The sequence below is a fragment of the Hipposideros armiger genome, unplaced genomic scaffold (assembly GCF_001890085.2).
Source record: "Hipposideros armiger isolate ML-2016 unplaced genomic scaffold, ASM189008v1 scaffold_41, whole genome shotgun sequence".
NCBI classification, from domain to species: Eukaryota; Metazoa; Chordata; class Mammalia; order Chiroptera; family Hipposideridae; genus Hipposideros; species Hipposideros armiger.
In genome coordinates, this window is record NW_017731391.1 from 1,687,234 (window position 1) to 1,712,789 (window position 25,556).

The 25,556-nt window shown below is 39.4% G+C and overlaps 1 protein-coding gene across 2 annotated transcripts in view; it reads right to left on the reverse strand.

Annotated features, from left to right (window-relative positions):
- PLEKHG1 (pleckstrin homology and RhoGEF domain containing G1) overlaps positions 1-25,556 on the reverse strand; it is a 231,116-nt gene that overhangs the window by 136,412 nt on the left and 69,148 nt on the right. The gene's annotated exons all lie outside the window — the stretch shown is intronic.

Sequence of the window (25,556 nt, forward strand, 5' to 3'; positions counted from 1 at the left end):
TACTCTATAATTATAAAATCATTCCCATGGGAAAACATGATCAATTTTGTGATACCTACTTTATTTTACAGGTTCCTCAGAGAGAGAACTGTGGTAAAAAGTGGGCCGCCTACGTTTATCTCCTGTTTAGATTTCAGGTTCACACCTTCTGTGCCCCTGGAAATCCCATCTATAGTTTCGAACATAGCCATAAAGCTCAAGAAATTCAACAAACGATTAGATATCTCTTGAAGCTTAGTATTCATTATAAGATTAGAACCTAGGTTAAAATACATTGAAAACTATTAAACTTGAACAGTATTAAAAACACAGCAATTCAAATAAAGGCAACAGAGCCTTCTCATGCCAAATGCTTAATATACTGCAAAAATGATTTCCACATTTATTTTCTCCTCTCCATCAAAATAAGGCAAGGCTACGTGACATTAGTGTGGCTCCTTCACTTACATTCACAGTTTAGTAAGAATTTGTTTAACACGTTGGCTTTGTAGAAAATCATTAACATTTTTGTCCTTTTTTCCCGAGGTTTATTATTTGTTTTCTCAGAAATAAAAGGTTATGTGTATAGACTAATTTCCACCTTATAATTAATTGGTATTCAGAGATTTCAGGCTTTCGAAGCTACCATATGTTAACCTAATTTGATAAAATCCAGGTTTTTAAACCATATTTAAAAGGCATCTAGAAGTGCTTTGTCGTTAATTCACACACTCATTCATTTGCTCTCGGAGAGTTTGAACAAATTCCCAAGAAAACCTCAACATTTGGCCATTGGACATAACCATCTGCTTTAGCAAAACCTTTGTTATTTGTAATTCCACCCTGAAATTTGAACCCTATAAAATTGTAGAACTCCATATTAGATCGGTGCAGAACCTTAAACCAGGGAATCTGCCAACATTTCTCTCTCTCTTTTAAAAAGAGTATGTGGATTAATTACAAGGTGCTGACTGACCTGGATTACTCTTTATCCCTCTGTGCACAAAATTAATTCCTACCACTTACATCAATTAGACTGGGTCAAGATGGGTAATTCGGGCTGAACCTAATATAAAAACCTGTTTACTAAGGCATCTGAAGTTAACATGGGTTATTTTTTTTAGGAAATTATTCTTGTTTATACATGCGGAGTTGTTGATGGCATTAGATGTCTCTGTGTCACTATGTAGAGTAATGAAAGCTTATTCAGACACTGCTGAATTTAGGTGTGTATTGGTTGCAGTTTTAAAACGTTTGACTAGAAAAAATGGGAAGCAAACTCACCATTTTTGTCCCATTTTGTCTTTAAGCATCTGATAATACTCATACCAACACTTAAGGGGTCACAAATACTATTTACATTAAAGACAAGGGAATGCATTGAAATAACTTATAAGGCTTCCCTCTTTACTCTTGCTGAAAACATTTGATAATAGATGTTTTAATTAATAAATAGTTGGCTAACCGAATTTTCTAGCTCACAGAATTTGGGCACTCTCCGATGGGAGTACCTTTTCACCAGGCCACCTCCTTCTCGTAGTGATCGCCCTTAAAATAAACGAATTCTCCATTTTCAGACATTTAGGCTACCACTAGTAATTTTTCCCCATTATTATCACTCCTTTGAAAATATTGTTGAACATGCGTGTTTTTGTATGTTTGAATTGCTCTAGTTACTCCTTCAGATTACAATCTATCTCCTTCATGTCCACGCCTCACAGCTTCTAACACTGCAATTGCCTAAGAAATGCTTACCACATGATATCCTGGCAATAAACTCCCAGACGGAGCACTGCAGGTTCAAAGGGTAAGACTTTAACAATTCTTATTATATAATGCCAGGTTTTCTCCAAAAGGGTGGGATCAGTTGACACCATCAGCAATATGCATGAGTATACCTGTTTTCCCCACCACCTTTTTAGTGTTGGCCTTTGGCTTTTATTCACATGATAGATGTGCCATGTTTTAATGTTAAAATGTATTGAAGTTAAATATATCTTCATAGTTGCTCTTTTATTTATTTTCTTTTGGATGAAATAGCTGTTAGTATCCTTGGACCAGTTATCCAATGAGAATATGATATTGTACTCACATTTATATAAATTCATGTGTATGTTATCAAGTCTCAAAATTTTTGCTACGCATATTTTCTCATTTTGTTGCATTTCTTCTGTTTTAGCTTTAAAAGGCCTTAAGTTTTATATAAATCCATTGGTCCATTTTTCCCCTTTCAATTTTTTTCCTTCAACAAAATTGTTTCCTTGATAGCTGAAATGGTGCTACTCCAAATACATAATTATCTAACTTATTGGGAATTCACTGAGTTTATATATATATATATATATATATATATATATATATATATATATACATTTTTTTTTTTTTTACGGTATGTGGTGTGAATCAGATATTTTTGTTTTGTGTCATGTCTTGTGGTTAGTAACTTTATCTTTACTAGTGTTTTACTTGATTCATCTATATTGTATAGGTATTTTATCATGATATCTTAAAAAATATTTTTGTAGTTTCACTTTTGCTGTTTAATTTTATCATCTTAGATTTAAATAATCCTTGTGCTTTTTAAAAAAATTTTTTCTCTCTAAGATTTTACTGGGGAATTGGAGGAGGGAATAGCATTGGGGAATTTGGGGGAAGGGGAACAGACAAGTTGCTGTCCTTTTGTTCTTCAGTCTAGTTGTGGAGGACGTCGCTTCACTGGCCCATGTTGTATTGTCATTGCGTTCTCCCCGGGTGAGGCAGTCGCTCGCCGGCCATTGGACAGCCGCTCACCGCAGCTCTTGGCAGCTCACACTGCCGGCCGCTCACAGTAGCTCCACTGCAGCCTACGCCATCGACTCACAGCAGCCCAGCTCCAGGTGGAGCTGTTGTTCACCATCTTAGCTGTAGGGGGCGCAGCGTCACTGGCTACCATGTGGGATCCGAACCGGGGCCCTGCTGCTCAGAGCTGGCGTCCCAAGCCAGCTCTTAACCAACGCACCACTCGGCCGGCCCTTGTGCTTATTCTTTTATGACGAGAAAGTTTTATCATTAAAGGGGGCAAAATAAAACTATCTTCGGATGGGGGTATAAACTCAGATACTCAAATATACTAGGAATATGAAAAACGGCGAGGTTGTCAGGCTAGGAGGTCCCTCCTCCTAACCCCCAACCCCAACCTGGGAAGCCTGAGAGAAAGAACAAGAAAAGTAGCAAGAACGCATAAGCATGTGTGAGAAAATGTACCTGAGGCTTCGCAAGTGGTGAAAGACATGCACGTTGGTAACCAGCAGATCTGGGTGTGAGCCCTGCTCCCGCCACGTAGAAGCTGTGTGACCTAAGGCAAGTTCCCCAATCGCGTTGCCCACCTTGTGCATTAAAGATGGTACAAACGGAGAGTGGATTGGAGGGGACAGGAATGGGTCCAGGAAGACCAGTCAGGAGCTGTTATCACAGGGCGGTCCAGGGGAAATAAGGTGTATGCAGACCCCTTCAGGCAGGGTGGGGGTAAGGACCCCACACGGCCTGCTGGCAGGTGGCAAGCTCCCAAAATGCTACCTGTGGTGACCTAATATTTCTCAGCTAGGCCACTTCATCAATTCACACAAAACGTTTGAGTTCACAACTACATTTTCAAATTTCTCTTTTGAACAGTTCCTAATTTGTCTGTACCTTTTATCGGAAATGTGTGAGGTATATGCTGGCATTAGGCAATTTGAAATAAAAGTGAAACCCACGTGCCATAGATGTAGTTCTACAATAATTTGTAACAATAGCCTGAGCCCCACTGGCTCTCTTAATTTAGATGGAGATCGTTTTCAGACGAGCTTATATAACTCCCTGGTAGCAAGCGGATTCTGGGAAAGTCAGGGGGCAGAGAGCTTGGCCTCTGAGGTAATTAATTCTGTCATTATTAGAGTTAAGTTGCAATTATCCACATTCCTCAAGCAATGAGAAGTTCTGCCTACCTGAACTTTCTGGTCACTTTACGGTTAACAATAAAACCTTCTTTCAACCCTTGTTAATGTTTTTTTATTCTCAACTGGGTCATACAAGTTCCCACCTCAGTCAGTAGGTGCAGTGTCCAAGCTATAATTTCATCTCTCTCTGATGATTCAGGCTTTTGCTCTGTCTCAGGGTCCAATCTGCGAATGAGGGCATCACCCCAGACTCCAGGAAGAGAAGATGGGTGAAGTGGGTTTAATAAATACTGATAGGAGTGCACACTTCAGGAGGTTTTTATGTTTTCCTTAAATAAATTTCTCATGTCTAAGTATATGCATGAGTGGTAGGAAAGGAGGGTTAAATTTTCTTCTAGAAACCGAGTTTAGAAAAAAAAAAAGTCCATGAAGGGCGTCAGCATATGTAAATTTTACTCGAGGACAGGTATGTATAATGCCCTAAATGAGAATCTTGTGCCCTGAGACGTGTTCTTAAATATATCTCAGCATCTGAGAGCAAGCATTGTCTACAGACGGGTAGAGAAAAATCAACTTTGCCGAGCAGACTCTCCATCTAAACACACAGGGATTCTTCTGTGACTAGAATGAGGGGGCCGAATGAGCAGTTGCTCTGCAGAGGTCACCGATTACACAGAATGTTTAAAAATAATGCAGTGCTCGACAAATGTGTGACTGCTTGAAGATGAAAGAAAGTTCTTTTAATAGAACGGTGCCTACCTTAGAAGTGTTTTTGGAACTCGTATCGGTGATGGTTTGCCCTTTTCAAGAGGATGCTAAAGGTTAGTTTTCTATGGCATAAGGACTGCAGACAAATGCCAAAATTCTATTCCCAGACCTAAATTATATAATCAGGACTAGAGCGTTCAAACTGCACATCAAATAGTCTCGCTTTCTGGCAGACTATGAAAAAAATCAGTTTCAATGTTTGAAGTAGGCATTTGTTTATATAATGCAACCAACCATGACTGCCAAACACAATAATTAAACGCCTTAACAAGTGAGAAATCTTGCCAGAATATGTAATTTGAGGGGAAAATAAGCAGAGAGTTGATATGCAGCAGAAAATGCTGAATTATTTATTTCATGCTACTCAGAAGCAGACGTTCAGGCTGTGAAGTCTACCTGCAGAAATACTGAGAAAGGAGAGCATCAGAAGGGGCCAGTTATTTTATTTAAATCTTATCTTACTTTTTAACTACACACAGTGCTCTTCCTTACCACCCAAACTTAAAAACTGAGGAGTTTCTCACCTTCCTTTCACTATAAAATTACCTGTGTGAAAATGAAGTTAAACATCTACAAAGAAATGATAAGTCATTATATTTTTATCTTTTCATTCTTGGAATTATCAACTAAAAATTTATTCATTTTGGCTCTTCTGGAGAGGGGGAGAATGTGATTTTTTGAGTCCATGATAAGGGAGTGCTCTTATGTCATTTATTCCCATTAAAAAAAAATGTTAACCAATTTGTCTTTAAAAATGTCTTCTAATTCTAAAGTATCTGATATGAGTTTCTGTTATAACATTCAAAGAAAAAAACGATAGTGCATTAACCAATAGCTGATGATATGCATCAATACTTTAAAATTACTTAATAATGGACAATGTTCCTCAAATTTGACTTATATATTATTATAATCTCTATGTATATGTTGTATGTAAGTAATAATTTCATACACACATTCACATATCAAATAGTGTATATTAATTACATTATACAGTGTCAAAGCAAAAATGACTTAAATTTTTTATTATTCTCTTATTTCACCTAAATGCTACCACTGGTGAAATATAGCAACAAGTTTAATATAGGCTTATAGTTACAATGAACAAGTAATTAGAACTTTTCAAAGGGGAAAACTTCTAAGACAACTGTAGTCATCCTTAATTTCTATGTTCACTCATCTCCACGATCAAACACTATAAAACTTCTCTGGCTTCCTCGGGAACTTAAAGGGGAAAACAGAAGAGACAGCAGCAGTTTCTAGCATTTGCACAGCACTGCAAAGCACCTAGTAACAATGACTTATTCATATCGGCATCCATGGACTCAGGGTCTAACATTTTCTGTGGTATAGAGAGAACCCAGGGAGAGGGCGTCCGTGCACCACTTATAAAAGGTGGGTTAGGTAAGAGAAATGCTGGAATGAAGGTTTCTGAAATCAGTCTCCCTTTCCATTACCCAAATAGTGGTTCCTTGATTAATCTGCACATCTTTTGTGTGTCCTGGAGGGTAACTTCATTAGTATCAGGGATCCCCGGGCCAAGGGACCATTAGCTTTTGAGTAGCCTATGCCAAAGGTTCCTAACCGGTTACCCTTTTTTCACTCATATCTGCAACTCATTCTCCACCCCAGAGCTAAAGTGAATCATCAAAAAGCTAAACTGGATTACATCACTCCTGTGCTTAAAACCTACAAATATATTCTCATTCCATTTAGAATAAAAGCCAAACTCCTTAACATGGCCTGCAAAGCCATGCATCATAAAACTCTCCTCTATTCCTCCAGCCCGATCTCATTGTCCCACTTGTCCGTTGCTCACTAGCCTTTCCGGCTTTCATTCATTCATTCTTTCACTCATCCCCCAACTTCAGACAGGTCTCCAATCTCCTCCTGCCAACAACAGTCCACTCTCTTTGGAATACCCTGTTCTCTTCATTCATAGTACTCACCACGATTTGTAATGATACATTTATGATGGTCTTTAAAAGGATCTTTTGGCTCCACTAGACTATAAGCTCCCTGCAAGTGTCAGCCCCTCAGCACTAGTGCCTGGTGTGTGGAGCACTTCCGTGAGTGCTCCTTCGTGAAAACTGAGTGAGGTATGGGAGGACTCCTGACTTGACCAATTGTTTGAAAGTCATGGGCTTTGGTTCCTTCTTACTCACATGGCTCTGCCCTTTCCTCTTTGAAGGAGCACTCTTTAGGACAGAGGGGAAAAAAGCAACAGAAGAGCTGTAACATTGTCACTTGCCTCAGCCAAAGGGACTACTATTCGGGGTCAGCAACTAATAGACTCCTTAGCTAAGGATGCTTATGGGATCCAAGATGTCCCCATCATTCATTCCTAGGATAATTAATAAAGCCAGAAGTTTGATGAGTGAGCATAAGAATGCGAAAACACTTGTCATAACCTTAGCTCTAGGGCTGATGTGTTGGCACAACTCCAGGGGGCCCTGTTCACAGTGTGCGGTGCAGGTCTGCAGAGCTCTAGGTGGTGGCCTTGCTCAGTTCCTCAGTGTTGCTATCTGGATTATTCTTCCAGCTTTACGTTTTGCTCCTAGATTTATTCTTTGCCACAAAACCAACATTTATCTTATACGTGTCTCTAAAAATATGATTAAATGGGTCATATTCCTTATAAAGTCAGTGAAATAAGTCCGTGAGAGGCTATGAAAAGTGAATCTCCTCAAGTCAATTTTGTATTAGAAGCACTCCCATTACTGATTTTTGAAATTTTATTCTTCGTTGCTTATTTACTTTAAAAACATAAGCACATGTGAAAATATTGTATAAATTTTTTTTCTTGATTGTTTTTCTTCATATTTCTATAATAATCCATGGGGTTTATGAAGAAAAATAAACATCTATTTCACTGAGGGAGCAACAATAAAAATGAATAAACCCTTTGCTTCTCTTAAATACAAAAATCACTTAGTAATTCTAGGAATGGTTTCAAAAGGAAATTAGAAATACATTTTCAGGTCAAAATCTGGGTTACTGCAATGTCAACATGAAGAGCACCTTGGAAAAAAACCTGACTGCGATAAAGAATCATTCTTCACAACTGCTTCACAAGGTTCTGCCGAAAGGAACTACATAAGTAGTTGAAGTAACTTTGACATCGAAGTAAGGTATTAAAAGTAATTTAGGGGCCAGCCGAGTGGCTCAGTTGGTTAAGAGCTCGCTCAAGACTGCGAGCTCTGAGCAACAGGGTCGCCAGTTCGATTCCCGGCCTGAGCTGAGCTGCCGCTGAGCTGCCAACAGGTGGCAGTATGGCTCAGCTAAAAAAAAAAAAAAAGTAATTTAGGCAAAAATTTACCCCGAAAGAGTATCTCATGATTTTTACATGTTAACTAAAGAGTGAATTCTCTTCAATTGAAGCCCTATAGGTTCAAGTGGAAGTAATTTATTGCAAGGGATTCAGGCATCAAACTAGGTGAGACAATGTCCTGTGTGGGAGCCCAGATACCATCACAGAAGCCTTTTCCACAGTGTCCTATCCAGGCAAGAGTCATCTCTTCCATCTCCTTGCTCCTACTCAACTTGCAAAATAAAGGCACATCTCCTGCTCTCAACAACTATGGGCCTTGGAGTTTTTGGCCCCCTCCCTCCATTTGAGGACCAGCTCAAAGTCAGGAATCTCCTTTTGTCTCTCCTGAATCCACCTTGAAGCTATGCAAATGTCTGAGTTAAAAAAATGAACGTTATTTTTTTACAGTGATCTTATTTTTAGCCCTCTCACAAAACTAGGTGGAGGAGAAACAAAGAAGCCCAGAGAAGGAGGCTTAAATTAAAATGTTAAAAATAAATTAGGATTAACAATTGCTTTGAGGCATCAGTGACGTAAACTAAAAGGATTACTGCCAGATGTATGAACTAAATCGGTCACAATTTGGCACTCATGTTATTTACATTTTAGGTCAAGTGAGACAAATTCTGTTTTGCATTACTTTGCACAAAGTAGGAGAACTGGAGAAACTATGTATTTTGTATCATGAGAAGACTACGATATTTTCCCAAAAGCCAATCAAAATTTAAATGAGTAAAAGAAACACAAATTTTTAAACCTTTACCATACACTTCCCCCAAAATAATCAATTTCTTTTTAGTGATTACGTATAAAGCATAGCTATTTAGACCCCTTTGTGCAAGTAGTTCAGGTCAGGCCTGAGTAGCAAACTGACTGGAATGCCGAATTCTCACTTGGTCATCAGCCAGCAAGACTCCATGGAAACCAGTGGGTCCCAACAGATCCGAGAAGAGTGACGCATTCCAGGATTGCCTGCGATGACCCAATAAGAGAAACGATGCGCGACATGGATGCAGTTTCTCAAATGGACCATTACATTTTATCTAGAAGAACTCAAAATATCCTACAGAATCTAGAAATTTACAGAGGGAACTGTTGGCAAATACAACTCTAATCCCTTCTTCTTTGGAGCTAGACTATGGGAAGCTGCAAATGATTTGAGGGAGCCATAAGGGACCACAGCACTTCTGCATTTTGTTTAGAAGGTATTTGGGTTGTGTAAGGCTCCCATTTTGTTTTGTTTTAAGCAAAAGTTGCAGGTAGAGTAGCCAATGCTTTTTGTCCTGTCTTGGCAGCAGTGCGTGTCTCGGTCAGTCTATGTTTGGGCACCAGAACACAGCAGCATGGGCACAGAAAGCCTTCCCTCATTCATAGAAAAGCTCTCTCACCAACAGCAACCAGCTTAAAAAAATAGCAAGTAGACTTTTAGACTAAACCTTCACTCATATATTCCTGGAAAGACCGGTTTGTATATACGTATATATGTCCATGCTGCGTACAAGTCAATCTTTAAATACTTTGGCTCTTTATGTCCCTCTAGACACACACACACACCTCCCAGATAGACAAGAGGTTTTAAAACCTTTTGTACTTGATGACTCAGAAATCTTTTCAAGGAAGAAATATCACTAGCCAATAAGAAGATAGTATTTTTACTTGTTATTGTTGGTGGGTTTAAAATCAACTTCAGTTCTAAAGCAGGGTCAGTTCTGCTTTTCACAGTTTCACTTCTTTCCATACATTTGATTTCAGTTTCTCCAAAAGTTCCTGAGCAGTACAGAGGCTGTGCAAAGAAAACCATGTGATAGTAGGTTCTGTTAATATAGGAACATATTTCTGCTTGAATTAATGAAACATATTGTTCAGACACATCTGTTTGCAAATTACTCTTTTCCAAGGTACTGTATAATGTTAGATTGTGTATAACAAACAGATGTCCATTCTGTTCAAACCCCACTTTAGTATTTTATTAAGACAACATAATGCTGTCTTTTGTAAGTTTGCTGAAAAGCCTAAGATTTAATTGAACACACAATAAAAACAAGCAACCTTTTTAGTGTCGATCCTTAGTCAAAGACTAGGTACCCATAAAATCACTTGTGGAAATCCTTTTTAAAAGTCCTATGCATAGCAATAAAATAATTTAAAAGGATAGTGTTCAAATATTTGGGAAAGCTAGAAACTTGAAATCTTAGTGCTAGGTAACCAAAGGTGATACAAACCCAGCCCTAATATATGTTTGAACAGGCCCAATTTTCACATTGTTAGATTTAAATGGTTGGTATCCCCAGTTCCAAACAGGCTAATTAAGCATATCAATTTTTTAAAATCCACCTTTCTTATTGCTCATCAAGTTAAAAAAAAAAAGTGTGTGTGTGTGTGTGTGTGTGTGTGTGTGTGTACGTGTGTACGTGTGTACGTGTGTACACGCACAGACATGCACATACCCCCTTTGTGGAGAAAATAAAGAATCTTATTAATATAGGTGATATGACAGCTGTACTAGGCTAGAAGACCAGACATCTTGATTCCCATTCAGTCTCTGACACAAACTAGCTGTGCAAATTCGGTGGTGTCACCAACTCTCTCTGGGCCTCAATTTTCTCATAAGTAACAGGAGATATTTAGGACACGGTCTTTTATGTGTCTAAAATTAACACCTAGGTATGGCTGAGGTGAGCAAAGAGACAGGTAGAGACACTAAGGTCATTGTTTTTTCTGGAAGGTAGGATTCTGCCCCCAAGCCAAGAAGAAGCGCATTTCATGAATGGGAAGATGACAAAGACATGCAGGTTAGCAGTGAGTGGACCGATGTGAAGGTAGCAGAGGGGGGTATGGGATGGGGAAGAAATAGGAGATACAGCTAGACTGAGACAGACCATACAAGTCCTTGAAGTGGGGAAATCAGTGTGATCTGTGGGGACTTCAGCTTGTTGAGAGGAAGGCTAAGTTTACCTTTGTTCCTAGACTCTCTTCCCTGGGCAGCGTTCCAATCTGAACATATTGGTTTACTTTGGGCAACCACAACCCCATCAAGACTGCAGAAAGTGGAACATCTGACCCTTTTAATAAATGTTGTCCACATTATATGTCTGCATTATATTTCTATAACTTGCCTCTTTGATCCAGAGTATTGCCAGAGTGGAAGGAAGACTCAGAAAAAAGACTCAGACACACAGCTCCGTGGCAATGTTTGGTTGTTGTTGATTTAATGAGAAATTCTTGCTCAGACAAGGTCATTTCCAATGTAGAAAGAAGGGACCACAATATTAGATCACTATCAGATAACATTCCGCTTAAGAGGTGGAAGCAAGGCACTATTATCACTTGGCTCCCTGAAGCCACGTTTATACATTACAAATTCCTTTGACCTTAACTGTGCTTTTCTCCTGTTACCTGAGCTCCACAGTAGGGGTCCCCATACTACCTCAACCACCTTCTGCTAAACCTTAAGGAATAAAAGAACAGATGCCAGAAGCAGCTGGGGGTAAAGGTTGGGAGTGGGGGGGTGGGAGGGGGGGTGCACCACCTGTTTTATAGCAAAGAGAAACACCAGCATTTCTTCAGCAGTCTGTGCTGATGCCTTCAACAAATTGAGAAAAATGATCCAGCAGAAAGAAAGCCCCTGTCTAGCCTTGACATTAATTATTAATCAAATCATTAAGGCCTTGACACAGTCAGGAAAAACAGCTCTATTGTTCTTTAAAGCTTTTTTTTCTAATGACATAGTATTGTTGGGAAAAGAGGACGAGAAGGAATTTTGTCCAGTAGTCACAGTGGCATTGAGAACTGCAACTTATTTAAGTAACTTGCAGCCTATGAACAGATTGTATTCTAAATCAATCTGAGTCCAGACTCAAATTCTGGAGTCTGGAACACATTTTCCCATAACATTATAAACTCTAAATAGGTTACAAAATCACCTACAGTGGTCTATTTAACTTGGGTGCTAAATACCACAAGAAGCCTCTTCTCTTGATTACAACTTAGTTCTATCCACCTTTGCAAGCCAGAAGCCGGGAAGGGATCCTCAGCAGCTCAATTATTGGTCTACTGTCTTCAGGCCCTGTTTCTACAGTCTGTGTCTGAGTCCTACAGATAAGAGGAATAGACAACAGAAAGTATTTTCTAGCAGAGTAATTTTCACTTAAAACTCCATGAGATATTAGAAGCATCTCCCCCAAATCAAGCAAAATATAATATGACTCTGCCACATGCTCCAAAGAACAAAGCACTAATTGGCTCAGAGTAGGCTCTGTGCATGAATGATTATGGAGAGCAGTGTTCGCTGGATTATGGGCACCTTCTCATCATGGAGATCTCAGCAACTTAGACCAGAAAATGAAGACAATACCACAGCTGCTCATAACATGAGACATGTTTCCCCTCTCCCAAGGTGCCAAGAAATAACTTGAGGAACTTTGTAGAAGGATGAACAGTCTGCCAAAGTATGTAGAGACAAGAGCCAGGGATTGACAGGTTATACGAAGAACAATGTTTTACTTAAAAAATAAGAATGCAACAATTAAGTACAAAAGCCCCACGTTCGTGGGCACTGTTAGTTGCTTACCCAGCATCTATTCTCCACTTCTTACTTCCCAACAACAACTTGTCTTGTTGAATTAGCCACCTCCTCAACCCTTCTACTCACAGCCCTAAGAATAGGTGCAGCTGATCCCATCCCCAACTCTACCAGTGGACCCTGATTAATCTAAGCCAATCAGTGTATGACATTCTTAGTGTGGTTATTGCTTTCCATGATGTAATGTAAGTGGCCTCATCAGGCTGAAAGAAGGGACTTGTATTCCATGGCTGAGAAGAGGTTCCTCTCTTTCTCTTGGTGCATATGGACAAGCGAATCTGTTCATGTAGATTTGTGTTTAGCAGCCATCCCATAACCATTTAGGAGAATCTGCCTGAAGAAGAAGCCAAGAAAACATGGCGGAGCAGAGAGGGGGGAGAAACTAAATTCTCAGTGATGTTCCTGAGTCCTTGAGTCAATGAACCTCAAAGACCACACTCCCTCAAGAGAAGTTTTGTAATTTCTTTGTGTTTTAGCATACTTGAGTAAGGGTCTATGTTACAGTTAAAAGTGTTCTATCTGATAAAGTGAAAAGCCAGTGAAACCATTAAACCAGTGAAAGTATGAAAACTTGGGGATGTGGGAGTGGGAGATATAAGAAGTAATAAATGTGAATGTGCTTTGAATGCTAGAAAACAAAGTGCCTTACATAGCTCTAGTATTTTCTTCCTGATCATACACTGACATATTAAAATAAAAATTCTTTAGAATGTAAGTTTTCAATTGGCTATAAATCCAAAATACAAAATGTTCATCATTTGCTCTAAATGGTCCAGGAACCACATTTTCCTGAACGAAGATGCCATATTAACTGATTTACTGAGCGACTGCTCAGTATGCAAGAGTGAGCACAACTAAATGACTTGCCTTTAAGGTTAAAATCTGGTGGTGGTGGAAGGGAGACAATTAATCTTCTCTATTTATAAATGTAAACATTTGATGTTTAAATTGGCGCTTTCAAAGCATGGATGATTTGTTTAATTGCAAATCTGAATGAACTTCTGAGATGTAGTTGAAAATAATTAGAAGAAAAAGTTTCCTTGGCTATCTTTCAAGATGGTCAGAAGAACGATCATGAGGGAAGAAAAATATAGTGTTCAACATCTCACAGCAAGTCAGCCAGTCATGTCAACGAACCTCCTTACCATCTGTTTTTTTGTACTCTAAAGTGATCCCATGAGCATCATAATCATTTTCATAAGTGTTTAAAGTTTCTCAGATAGGAAAGCTCATATTCATAAAAAATCATAAACATGGAAAAGTTTAGAATTTTATTTTGTGTCTCTCGATAGACAAAGTGGTAGAACAGTTCACTGAGTTCCAAAGGAAAAAATCCTATATCCTCCATGAGAAACTAGCATTTTATTATTCTCTGCTCAAGCTCACTCAACTCTACTCATACAGGCAGAACCAATTTAAAAATGGAGCATGTTCCAAAAGACTCCTGGTAGATATTTGTTATTTCTATAGGACAATGGGTTCCAGGTTCTCACGGTATATGTGGTTCCCGGCTCTGCCTATAAAAGAGTTTTAACCCATAATGATCTTCAAATGTGGGATCCAACCCTAACTTATCAGTGTTTTTATGGAAGAACCCATGTCTGAGATACCAGGAGATAACCCAGACTGGGAAGATGAGTTGTTGAAAGGAGGAAGAAAGGGCAAAGACTTCCTTAACCTCTCTTTTCTTCTCTCCTTTAACCTAGCATTACCCAGAGCTAGCACATTCTCACCTTGGGACGGACAACACAGTAGGAGTATCATGACATGCATGTTCCTCCTTTCTACAGCCCGCTCTTCTGAATTGTTCACTCCTCCCTTCCTCTCTCTGACAGGTTCAAACAGGCCATCTTTCTCCTTGTCTCCTCATTCTCTTCTCAGGATAGCAGAGCCGATCGCATGATTCATTTCAAAGCATTCCACCTAAACTCTTGCCACAAATTAAATAAAAATGCCTGCTTGTAGAGTTTCAAAATTAAAAGTGGGATAAAATATAAATATATAAAACTTTAAAGTGCTATATAATTGTCTTCTGCTATTGCTCTGATGTGTCAGCGAAACTCTCCTGTATCACTCTTATAACGATCACGCATGTCTATATCACCATGGTTTTACAAATCATAAATGTATCTCTAAACTCCAATATCAGGATACATCACCTAATAAAAAAATGTTTCTGCCTCATTCCCTACTTGTGAGAAGCTCTCCAGGAGATGAGGTTTACCCACAAATTTTGGAATTTCCATTGTTTATGGGAACAGTGGGAAAGAATACTAGTAATGGGAACTGGGCCCCCGATGTGGCCCTAACTGCATTTCAAGTACAGAATGGGTTAAATAGGCTCTGTTTGCCGGAGGGCTTCCCGCGCATAGCTTTATGTATAATGAGGAAAAAACACACTCCCAATATTTTTCAAATGAACTTCTGGAAAACAACCCTGGCTTAAATGGAAGATCGCCCACACATAACACATGTAGTGCATACACATAGATTTACTGACTGAATCCTTATTAGTTCCCAGTCTTGCCCTACAGAACCCTAGCCTTGAATGTTCACATGTTCTTCAAAATTTTTGAATTTTTGAAAATTTTCTTTCCAAAGGGCATTTTCCTCAGAGAGGGGTCTTTCCAGATCCCAGGGGTGGTGTGTGCCGAGCCAGCCAGAGCCTCCGTGCCCTCTGAGGATTTATCTAGCATCATCTCCCAGACGGATGAGTGAAACTGCGGGTGCAAAGCAAAGAGCTCAGTCACCGAGCCATGTGTTTCACAGGAGGACACCTTTCCACAGCTGGAGGATGTGGTCTTCAACTCTTCACTCTCCTTCCTTGATCCCAAGACGGAAAGATGCCATACCCTTGGGAAGGGCCCTTCCAAAAGATCTCATACAGTTCAATTGCACAACTTTAAGCCTGGCAGACCAAGGAGACTTCTTTTGTCCTTGAGGGAATACTTCAACAACTACTTTCTCTATGCAGGCAAAATAGTCAAAATTAGTAATATATATTTTGTTTAGAAATAGACTTAATGCAAGTGCATTTAAATGTGGTTTTGGGATAGAACACATACCTTGGTCGGTGAAATCTGTCTGGGTTGTTTCAAATGATTTTTCTTTCACCAACCCTTATATTGCTTAAAGAGGGGGCCCCCAAATCCCCAGTTAAAATTATAAGTAAAGTATAAAATTTAAGACGCTGGCTCTAAATATGGGGTGATTAAACAAAGCCAAAAAGCTCATAATGAACAAAACTATTTCTTCAGTTTCAAAGTGCCCCCACATGTTTATCTCTAAAAGAGGTCCTCTGTGGCCTTTCCTCAGCCATATTTTTACGCGATCATCCTCCCCCTAAGACCCTCCCAAAGGAAACCTGGCCAGCGGGAAAAGGAGAAAAAATTATCTGGAGTGAAGAGGCAAAGAAGAAGAATGAAAATCCACCCAACAAAAAATTGAAGCCTGGAAAATAACAGCTATGAAGAAAATTATGGTCGTTCCTAATGTGGGGTCCCGCCAAGAAAATAAAACCTGACTATACATACAGCCATGTTTAAGACTTCCCAGGATTTAAAAGACAGTTTTATCAGGAATATTGGATAATACAATCTCCTGGAGTTTTAAATTTTACTCTGTTAATATTCTTCACATTCAGAACTAGGAACAAAGAAATGTGGGCTCACCATGCCAAATGGAGGCGCCTACCTGGGAACCCTCTATACTTAAAACCACCTCATCTTATTGATTCCTTCTGAACGTATGTGAAATTTCTTAATTTAGAGTCCCGAAAGTTTGTGAAGAGTTCCGCGTGCGGCGCCCAGCTGCAGTGGACCATGCATAGGGCCTGGTCCCGCCTCTAAATTCCTTTCGCCCATTAGAGCAGGAATTAACAGCACTCAAGAAGGCATTGCAAGAAGGATTTTTGAGATCACAAAGCAGTGTCAAGAGGTACTACATAATTAAAATTGCTAAATGAATTGTTCAGAGGCGAACTGATACAGCAGCTTTGAGGAGGGCCCGATAAAATCAGATTGGAGTAATTTAAAAAGGAGGAGAAACTTGAACTGAGTTTAAAAGGACAGATAAGGTCTAGATAATAGTATTACTGCTACTGCCCTCTAGCTCCATTTGAGAGCCTGCCAAGGGCCAGGCTCCCACTGCAGTTGGCATTGTACATGCACTCTCTAGACCCGCAACTAAGTTGAAGTGAGCTCATTATCATGATTTTATAGATGGGGATAGCAAAAAAAAAACCCACAAAAAAACTTGCTGGAGGCCTCCCAGAAAAGAGGGGGGGCCAAGATCCACACCCAGGTCCAGTGGACCCCAGAGCCCACTGTGTTTCTCTCACACCGACTCAATGACTGGAGAGTTCTGGGTGGTACAAAATATACTTTTCTACAACAGTTGACTTAAAGTAAAACAAGCAAACAAACACATAATTTGGAGCTTATGGAGCAAGCAACAACATGTCAGTGAATTTCAGACCAGACACTTGACATAATTAACCTAGCACTTTGGGTGGACTGGGCTGATGGCAGAATGAACTGAAGGTTACCAAGTTCAGAAAATCAGAGAGAAAGAGAATAGGGTCCTTCTGCCAAATGTGGTAACGTGGAGACCCACGCATAGCTGGGCTGGGGGTGGCATTTCATATTCCACGGCAGTAGAGAAGTGCTGTACTTGAACTTGCCCTTGGGTATTTATAACCCGTCCTGTTTCAAAAAATTACTAGTTGTGTGACTTTGGGCAATGCCTTAAATCTGTGAGAGCATCAGTCTCCTAACCTTGTAAAGTCCAAGTCATGATAATAACTGCATAAGGCTGAAAGAATGAAATAATATAAAATATGTAGGGTGTAGTTTGTGATAAGTGCTCAAATGTTCTTTTCTTTTTTTTTTTCTTCTCTTCATGTAGGCCATGGAAATGGAAAAGAATGGAAGAAACAGATGGTGTGGTAAATTTTGTGAGATTTGGTGGCAAATTAGATATTAGGGGTAGGGCTGGGGAGGAGGAAGAGAGATGTCAAATGTGCATTTGAAATGATAAGTCTGCACAAAAATATCTTCATTTTCTTAAAATGGAGTTAGGAGAAGGTGGCACTTTTATGGTTAAGTGACCTTAGAGATGCGTGGGAGCTCCCCAATTGAAAACATGCAGAAAAGAATTAGAACTGAGACAGGAGGCTTAGGAAGAAAAGGGAAACCAGAGAAAAACAATTTGGCAATAATTTGCCTACGAGCCTGGTTGCTATACTATTCCATTTATGAGGACTTTGTGAAATCACTAACCTGTTTTTCTTTGAGTAACTATGCTTTAAAAATCAAAGGAATATATATGAAGTTACAACATTTTAAGAAACCAGACCCCATATTTTTTAAGACAAAGAATATTAAAAGAAAATAGTCCACTTAATACAGGACTTAAGATCAATTGCAACTCCGTGTCTTTCAATTTGAAAACACAATGACTGCTTTAATAACCCTACTTAACTCTAAAAACTCTTTATCACAAATGTAATCTTCCTCCAGAGCAGGCTTTCCTTATGGCATAGAAAAGGCATGATGGGGTAGGGCAATAATAAAACACAGATTTCTAAAAGTATGCATAACTTGGAAAATGCAACTGAAATGGCGATGATTGGGATCTGGAATGAGATGGAAGAAAGGGGTCAAGGCACAGGGGGTGCTGAGGTCAGCTGCACCCCTCCAACATGAGAGCAGGCCTTGACTACCTAAAGCTGTGGTGGAGAATTCTGTTCTACTGACTTCTTAAGCTTGGTGTATCTGGTCCGGTGCTTCTCCAATTTTCTCAAAAATTACAATTAATTATCTGTTCCCGACACTGGATTTCTCATCTACTGCTGTTGAAGACAGGTCTGGCACCACTGAGCGCACCTGGTTCATAGGACACCGAATGTGATGGCGTTTCCGTGACTATATGATGGTCCCTGAGCAAGCCCCTGGCAGGTCTATGCAAGGTTCATCATCAGCGGCAGATATTAAAAACATGAAAACTTCAGTAATATTCTGAGATCACATACTTTGTGGGGATACGATATTCTATGTAGTTTCTAAAATACAGGAATTACCTTGCACTTAGGGATAGAACAAGTGGATACCTTGTTAACCCTTATGTATCTAAAGCATAGCTTTGAAAAAACACATAAAGGAAAAACCAACAGAACTAAAATAAAAAATTGAGAAGTCACTAACACAATGAGAGTGCCAAAACAGCTCTCTCAGAAAACGGCAGGTCAAGTGGGGAAAAAGTTAAGTAAGGATATTGATGATTCGAATAAAAACTAAATGATTTTTATTTGATTCACAACTTTGTAACCAATCAACAGAAAATAAGCATTATTTTCAAAGACACAGAACATTCGCAAGTGAACAATTTATATGGAAAGTACATTTCTTCAGATCACATTTCTAACCCCTTTGGTACTCTAAGTTTTTGATACCATTTTTTATCACATACTGCTTCCCAGAAACATTATTTGTATGTGTTTTACTTCCTCTGACTCACTTTATCATCTTTGTTACAAGGGCAGAAGCCTTGTGTTCTTGCCTTTGCATCCCTCACAATGTTTTGTGCTTTATAGGTAATGCTGTATACAAAGGAGGCCCTCATTTACAAAATAATCATCCTGCCACGGATCACTTTTTTTTTTTTAGCTGAGCCATCCTGCTACCTGTTGGCAGCTCAGCGGCTGCTCAGCTCGGGCTGGACTCGAACTGCACGTATCACTTTTAATGGTGTATCAATAAGAACTTATACTCAGTAATTTTATGCTACTTCTTTTCCAATAATATGTTGTATAAGGAGCCCATCAGAATTGATCAGATGTGATTAGACTGGAGGTTTTTTTAATAGCAAAAAGGATAAGGAAACTTTCTTCCACATTAGAATTTCAGATGACTGTCATTCTTTGCTGATTCTTGAGCCAGTGGCTTAGCTAAATGCTTCACGATGCCCCACAAGTCTTACAGGGGACATACAGGTCGGTCTGAGGGGAGAGGGCAAAAGGTGAGGGACTCCCTAACTAGCAAAGTCAAGGGCTGACACCAATACAGGTTATCTGGTGGAGCGCCGGAGCACCCAGAGCTACTGCGTAGGGCTTCACGCTCCCAATGTCCTTTCTCCAGGCTCCTCATTGAGGGGATGGGTCACAATATGGCTTCAATTCATTTCTACTTTTTCCTATAACCAATTTCTAGGTTTATGCTGGCTCCTTCCTCTTTCCCACACTTGACCTTAAATCTCCATTTACCAATGTACCTTTGACAGAGGAACACAGTAATAGGTTAAAAAAAGTAGAAGGCAGAGCAGGGAGCTGAGGGAAGGGAGGAGGTATTCCATGGTTCAATAGTTGGGGAGCCCTGCCAGGAACACCTCCATGTCGAAGAAGTACAGTTTAGGGCGGCATAGTGAAGGCTTTGCAGAAAAAGAAACCCATTAACTTTGTTTAAATCACAAATGTATTTGACCATGAACTCTCCTCCCCCTGTTGTTTCTGACAGAAACCTATTACCATAATTCCACAATGCTGAGGACACAGTGTCCTGAGAATCCCCTAATGCTCAATGCCAGGAACAGGAACCAGTTCCTCATTCCAAAGGTCATCACTTCCTGAGAAAACAAGTGAGTACCTTTTTTTTTTAAACTTATGTCCTTTTTCTCTCAAGAATGCTTGGAGAATCCCCTCATTCCCTCCTTCAAATATAACGAAGGATCTATAATGAGGAAGTCTTCCTCCATGTCCCCACCTTCCCTGGATGTCTAGTCTCTACACCAGCTTAAGAAATGCAAACTTCTGGAAGATATTTAAAAACATTTTTAATTGTAAAATACACACAACATACAACTTACCATCTTAACTATTTTTAAGTCTACAGTTCAGCAGTGTTAAGTACATGCGCATTGTTAGACAACCAAGCTCCAGAACTCTTCAACAGGAGATAACTTTTAATAAAGGAGAGCTGCCCAATACTTAGAGTCAAACCTGTACATCTTTCTGAAATTCGTAATTTTGTGCTATATTTTTGTAACCACTATACTTAATTACTACAACACTTATCATCTTTGATTTTATGAGGTGTGATCAAACAATACGGTGAATGTTTAAATAAAAAAAATTTATTATAGTAAAAGACACATTACCATTAGTTCCCCTCAAAATACTCTCCCTCGCTTTGAACACACTTATCCCATCATTTTTGCCACTTTCTGAAGCAGTTCTGGAAGTCCTTTTTCATAAGTGTCTTTAGTTGCGCTGTCATGGCTGCCTCAATGTCCTTAATTGATTCAAAACATTTACCTTTCATGGTCATTTTGACTTTGGGGAAGAGCCAGAAGTCACACGGTGCCAGATCCAGTGAATAAGGTGGATGAGGACACACCGTAATGTTTTTATTTGACAGAAATTGCTGTACCAGAAGTGATATATGATACAGAGCCTTTCCATTGTGATCACAAAATACAGTGAATGCTGCTGCCAAGTGCCATCCAATGGAAAGGCAGGGATCTTCAATAAGGGAAGCAGCACATTGAACCTTAGTAGCAGTGTGTGACAAGTTTCAACTTGTTTGGTGCAGTCAATCGGATGTGAGGTATGGTTGAGAGAAGGTGTGTTTTAAAGTGTGCCTGCCGCAAATCATCCTCCATCATGACAATGCCTCATGTCATACATCGCTTCTGGTGCATGGCAATTTCTATCAAATAAAAAAATTATGGTGTGTCCTCATCCACCTTATTCCCCAGATATGGTACTGTGCAACTTCTGGCTCTTCCCCCAAATCAAAATGATTCAGGACATGGAGGCAGCCACGACAGCACAACTAAAGACACTCACAAAAAAGGACTTCCAGAACTGCTTCAGAAAGGGGCAAGAATGAGATAAGTGTGTTCAAAGTGAGAGGAAGTATTTTGAGGGGGATTAATGGTATGTGTCTTTTTCTGTAATAGTTTTTTTTTTTAATTTAAACATTCACCATATTGTTTGATCACAATTCATACATTTAAACAAATCATTTTCATGACACCCCCATATCAAGAAATAATCAGGAGATTTTGCAACAGAAGAAACGGAAGGAAAGCATCTCAATGATTTTTCAAAGATCCCACACTACATTAAGTCCCTGTCCTCTGGCACTGTGACAGGAATTGTGCTGATGGCTATATTATTAGCACTGTCTAGCTCAATACAACAAGTTATTTATGCACAATGTGAATCATTTATGCTGTCGCCACTAATTCTATTAGCTGCCTTCCAACAAATCTATCAGCCCTAAGTAGGGCACTTAAAGGGCTCTGGGAACACAGTGGCAAGGTCACCTATAATTCACACGAAGAGCTGTACATGTTAATTCCTCCCTGAGCTTACCTTTACCACATTGCTTGTAAGACTTAGGGGTACTAAATCACAATACTACAATCCCATGAAGGCTTCAGCTTCAAGACTACACACTTTTAAGGTGTCACAGAAGCAGCTACAGCCCCAGGATAGGCTCAGCATAAGGACCTCCTGCAATGGCTCATGAAAAGGGCAGTAAGAGTCTTCAGATAGGGATGCAAGAAACTAGAGTGACGCTTACCCTCTAGAGAAGAGTGGGACCACACAGTAGAGCCACAAGGCACCGTTATAGCAGTGCTCAGTCATGACAAATCCGGGATGGGAAACATACCATTCCCAATCTTTGTCATCTTCACTAAAAGCACCCCATTTTCCTGTTCTCTCAATCGACAGTGGAATCTGCTAGCAAGAACAGTAACTATCAGGATGCCTCGAGAACCCCAGTGCCTGGAACATTAAGTTGGCATTTTTCTCCTTGTCGGGCAGCTCTGTGCTGTGTACTTCTGACAGCAGCTTCTCCCTGACACACTGTCATAAAAAAAACTGGGGCAGGTGAAACCCTGGACAAGAAGACACTGAGAATAAAATGTAGGGACAAGTATATTCAGAAAAAAATTAGGTTCACCTGAATGTGCATATATGCATATATATTTTTTGCTAGTATTTAAAAAATGTAGCCTTGAAACTTTCTCTCTCTGTCTCTCTCTGTCTCTCTCTGTCTCTCTCTGTCTCTCTCTCTCTCTCTCTCTCATACACACACACACACACACACACACACACACACACACACACACACACACACACACACCATACCAACAGAAAATGCATTCTGGTTCTGCTAGGGTCAACAAACTGTGCAAAATAGGCTCTGATTTTTCAAAAGTTTCTGCAAATCAGGATCACCTAATCAAGTATTACTAATTAAGATCAGTTGATTCCTTCTGTTTACACCCCTAGACTCAGGTCTTCCGTAGCTGGAAAGAGTGGCATTTCTCTCTAGAATTCTCTTACTTTCCTAGCTTAATTTGATTAAGTGGTGCCCAATGGCATATCCTGGTGTGCTTCCCTAGGACAGCTCTCTATACAGTATGTGGGTAATGACTGGTAGGTTACTATTTTATGTTGATATACCAAATGTATTTTTGCATACATGCCCAGACACTTGCCAGTCTGACAACTAGAGGGTTGGCAGTTCACTTATATACCCCAAACAATTTCAGAACACTTTTGAGATCTAAAATGGCTTTTCTTTCTGGGGGTGGGGAAGTGTTTATCAATTTAATAGAACACATTTACATTGAAAATAAATGTTTTAGAAATACAGGGTACATTTTCCTTGGGAGGGGTCCTGGGAAGAGGCAGCTTGCGGGTAGCCTGAACCAGCCTGAGCCCAGCATGGCGCAAGTGGGCGGGGGTGGGGGGGGGTAGGAGCCAAGGGGACCACCAAGGTGGAGGAGGTTATTAGAATACCTTTTTTGTTGTTGTTTTAATTAGTTCTAGAAGACTAAAAAGGTTCCTTCTAGCCCAACTGTCTGTTTTTTTGTGAAAGGGTAAACTGAGTCCCCAGATGGGGGCTGATCAGCACAGGGTCACCCCTCAAGCCCTGAGGATGTGGCCCTTCCAGTGCCTGGTGGTCTCCACCATTATTCCCTCAAACCAGAGGCCTGGAGCTTTGGTACCTGGGAAAGGGGAGGGGAGGAAACATGACTCTTCTAAAGGCGGAAGTCAGCTCATTCATTCTTTCAGCAAACATTTGAGTTTCTCTTATACGGCTGGCTTTTTCTGGAGTATATAGCAACAAACACAACATACAAAGATCCTGGCTCTCAGGCAGTTTATATTTGAGTGGGCACCTATTTTGATAAAGAAGTTCCTCAGACACACAACACACTTCACTTTAAATCAACAAGTGACTTTCAGAAGATATTCTGTGCACAGGTTTATGGTCATGGCTGCTGAAGGCAAACAAAAATATTTTCTCCAAACCTGGATCATGGTTTCAGAAACAAACACAACCAGACCAGTCACAGTACTTGAAAATGTGGCATACTCAGCAACCATGGAAGAACAAAAATTCTGGACTCCCACAGCAGCGAGAGGGCAGGGTAAGCCATTCTCCTCACAGATCAAACACCCCTCAGGCAAAAACGCATGTCCAAAAGGGGACCAAAGAATCCTGAGGCAAGTCTGGCTTCCACTTCCCTTATTTTCTGTATCATGTTACGAAACAAACAGAATATCAATGGGCCTCTCAAGGAAGAAATTTTTAAATTTTATTCTAGGAAAACAGAATGAATAACCACAGCTATCTAACCTAACAGCATGTCATTTCTTTCTTTGTAGATAGAACCATTGCTTCCCTCTGATGAACAGACAAATCTATAAACTCACTTACAGAGAATATATTCATTTATGACAAAGAAATTATTACTCCCTGAAAATAAAACAAAAAACAGCATTCAAATGGCTGAATCTGCCACACATGTACAGCATACTTGACTGTGACCCAGGTAGGGGCCCCTGATGACTTTCTTGGGCTGTACACTTTGGTTTCTTCCTCCATAAAAAAATATTAAAAATTGTATTTTATGACTACATTAGTATAATGAAAAATATACTCCAGGCTGGGATCATTGTTATATATTCACTATTACTATATTCATTTTTTTCCCTGTTTTTAAAAGACATTAAAATTAAAACATTTTTGTGGCCACTGGAAGTATCACAGATCCTTGGCAATGTTCCTAATGAGTAAGTCAACTCTGAACCACAGACTCTTAATATTTAAGCTACTTAGTATTCTAGTCATAAGTTAGGGAAAAAAATCGTCTGGGACTTTCTTGCCAGCAACGAAGATTTGTAGTAAGAAAACCATTGTTTTGCCAGTTAACCAAACACCAATGAACTCTGAACTCTGACACAAGCAAAGTCATCTTTATTCCATTAAAATACCATTTGTCTTTGTAATAACTCTGAGTACTTTAAGAATAATGCAGTGTATCAAACATTTATGATTTCAATAAAGCATTATTAATTTGTTAAAGGCAACAAAGCTCTAACTGATTGTCACACTTACTGCTTTTAATTTTGTCTTATAGTACTGTTTGGTTAAAAAAAAAAGACCTGATGTGAAATTGAAAATATAAACTTGAGTAAAAGTGATAATGCTATGCTTACCAGACTGAATTTCTTCATATATTCCTATTGTTCTAGTAAGCATTTGATATGTAATTGAGCAATGTTAGTTCAACATTTCAGATCTCAACAAATAGCTTATAATGTGGTCATAGTATAATAAATTAAAGTACTTAGGAAAGAAACAGAGTAAAATAGTTGCCTTTTATCATTCATTGTAGCTTTTCAAATACTACCATCACAAAAGTGGATTGAGATTGTAAATCTTGAAGAAAATGAAGTTAAAAAGGACAAGAAGAGCTTTTTTGGCCAATGAGAAGCATTTAAAATATCACCTAAAAGACTGACTATCTCATTAAAACAGAAGGCCAGCTGGAAGAAATGACTACAAATTGGGTCACACTATGACTCCATTTTTATTCTTCATGTATGTATTTTGAAGTATGTATTTTCTTTCATATTTCATCCTGTAGTTTTAGAGTATTTGTTATTCTTACAAAATAATTAAAAGCAAGTAAAACT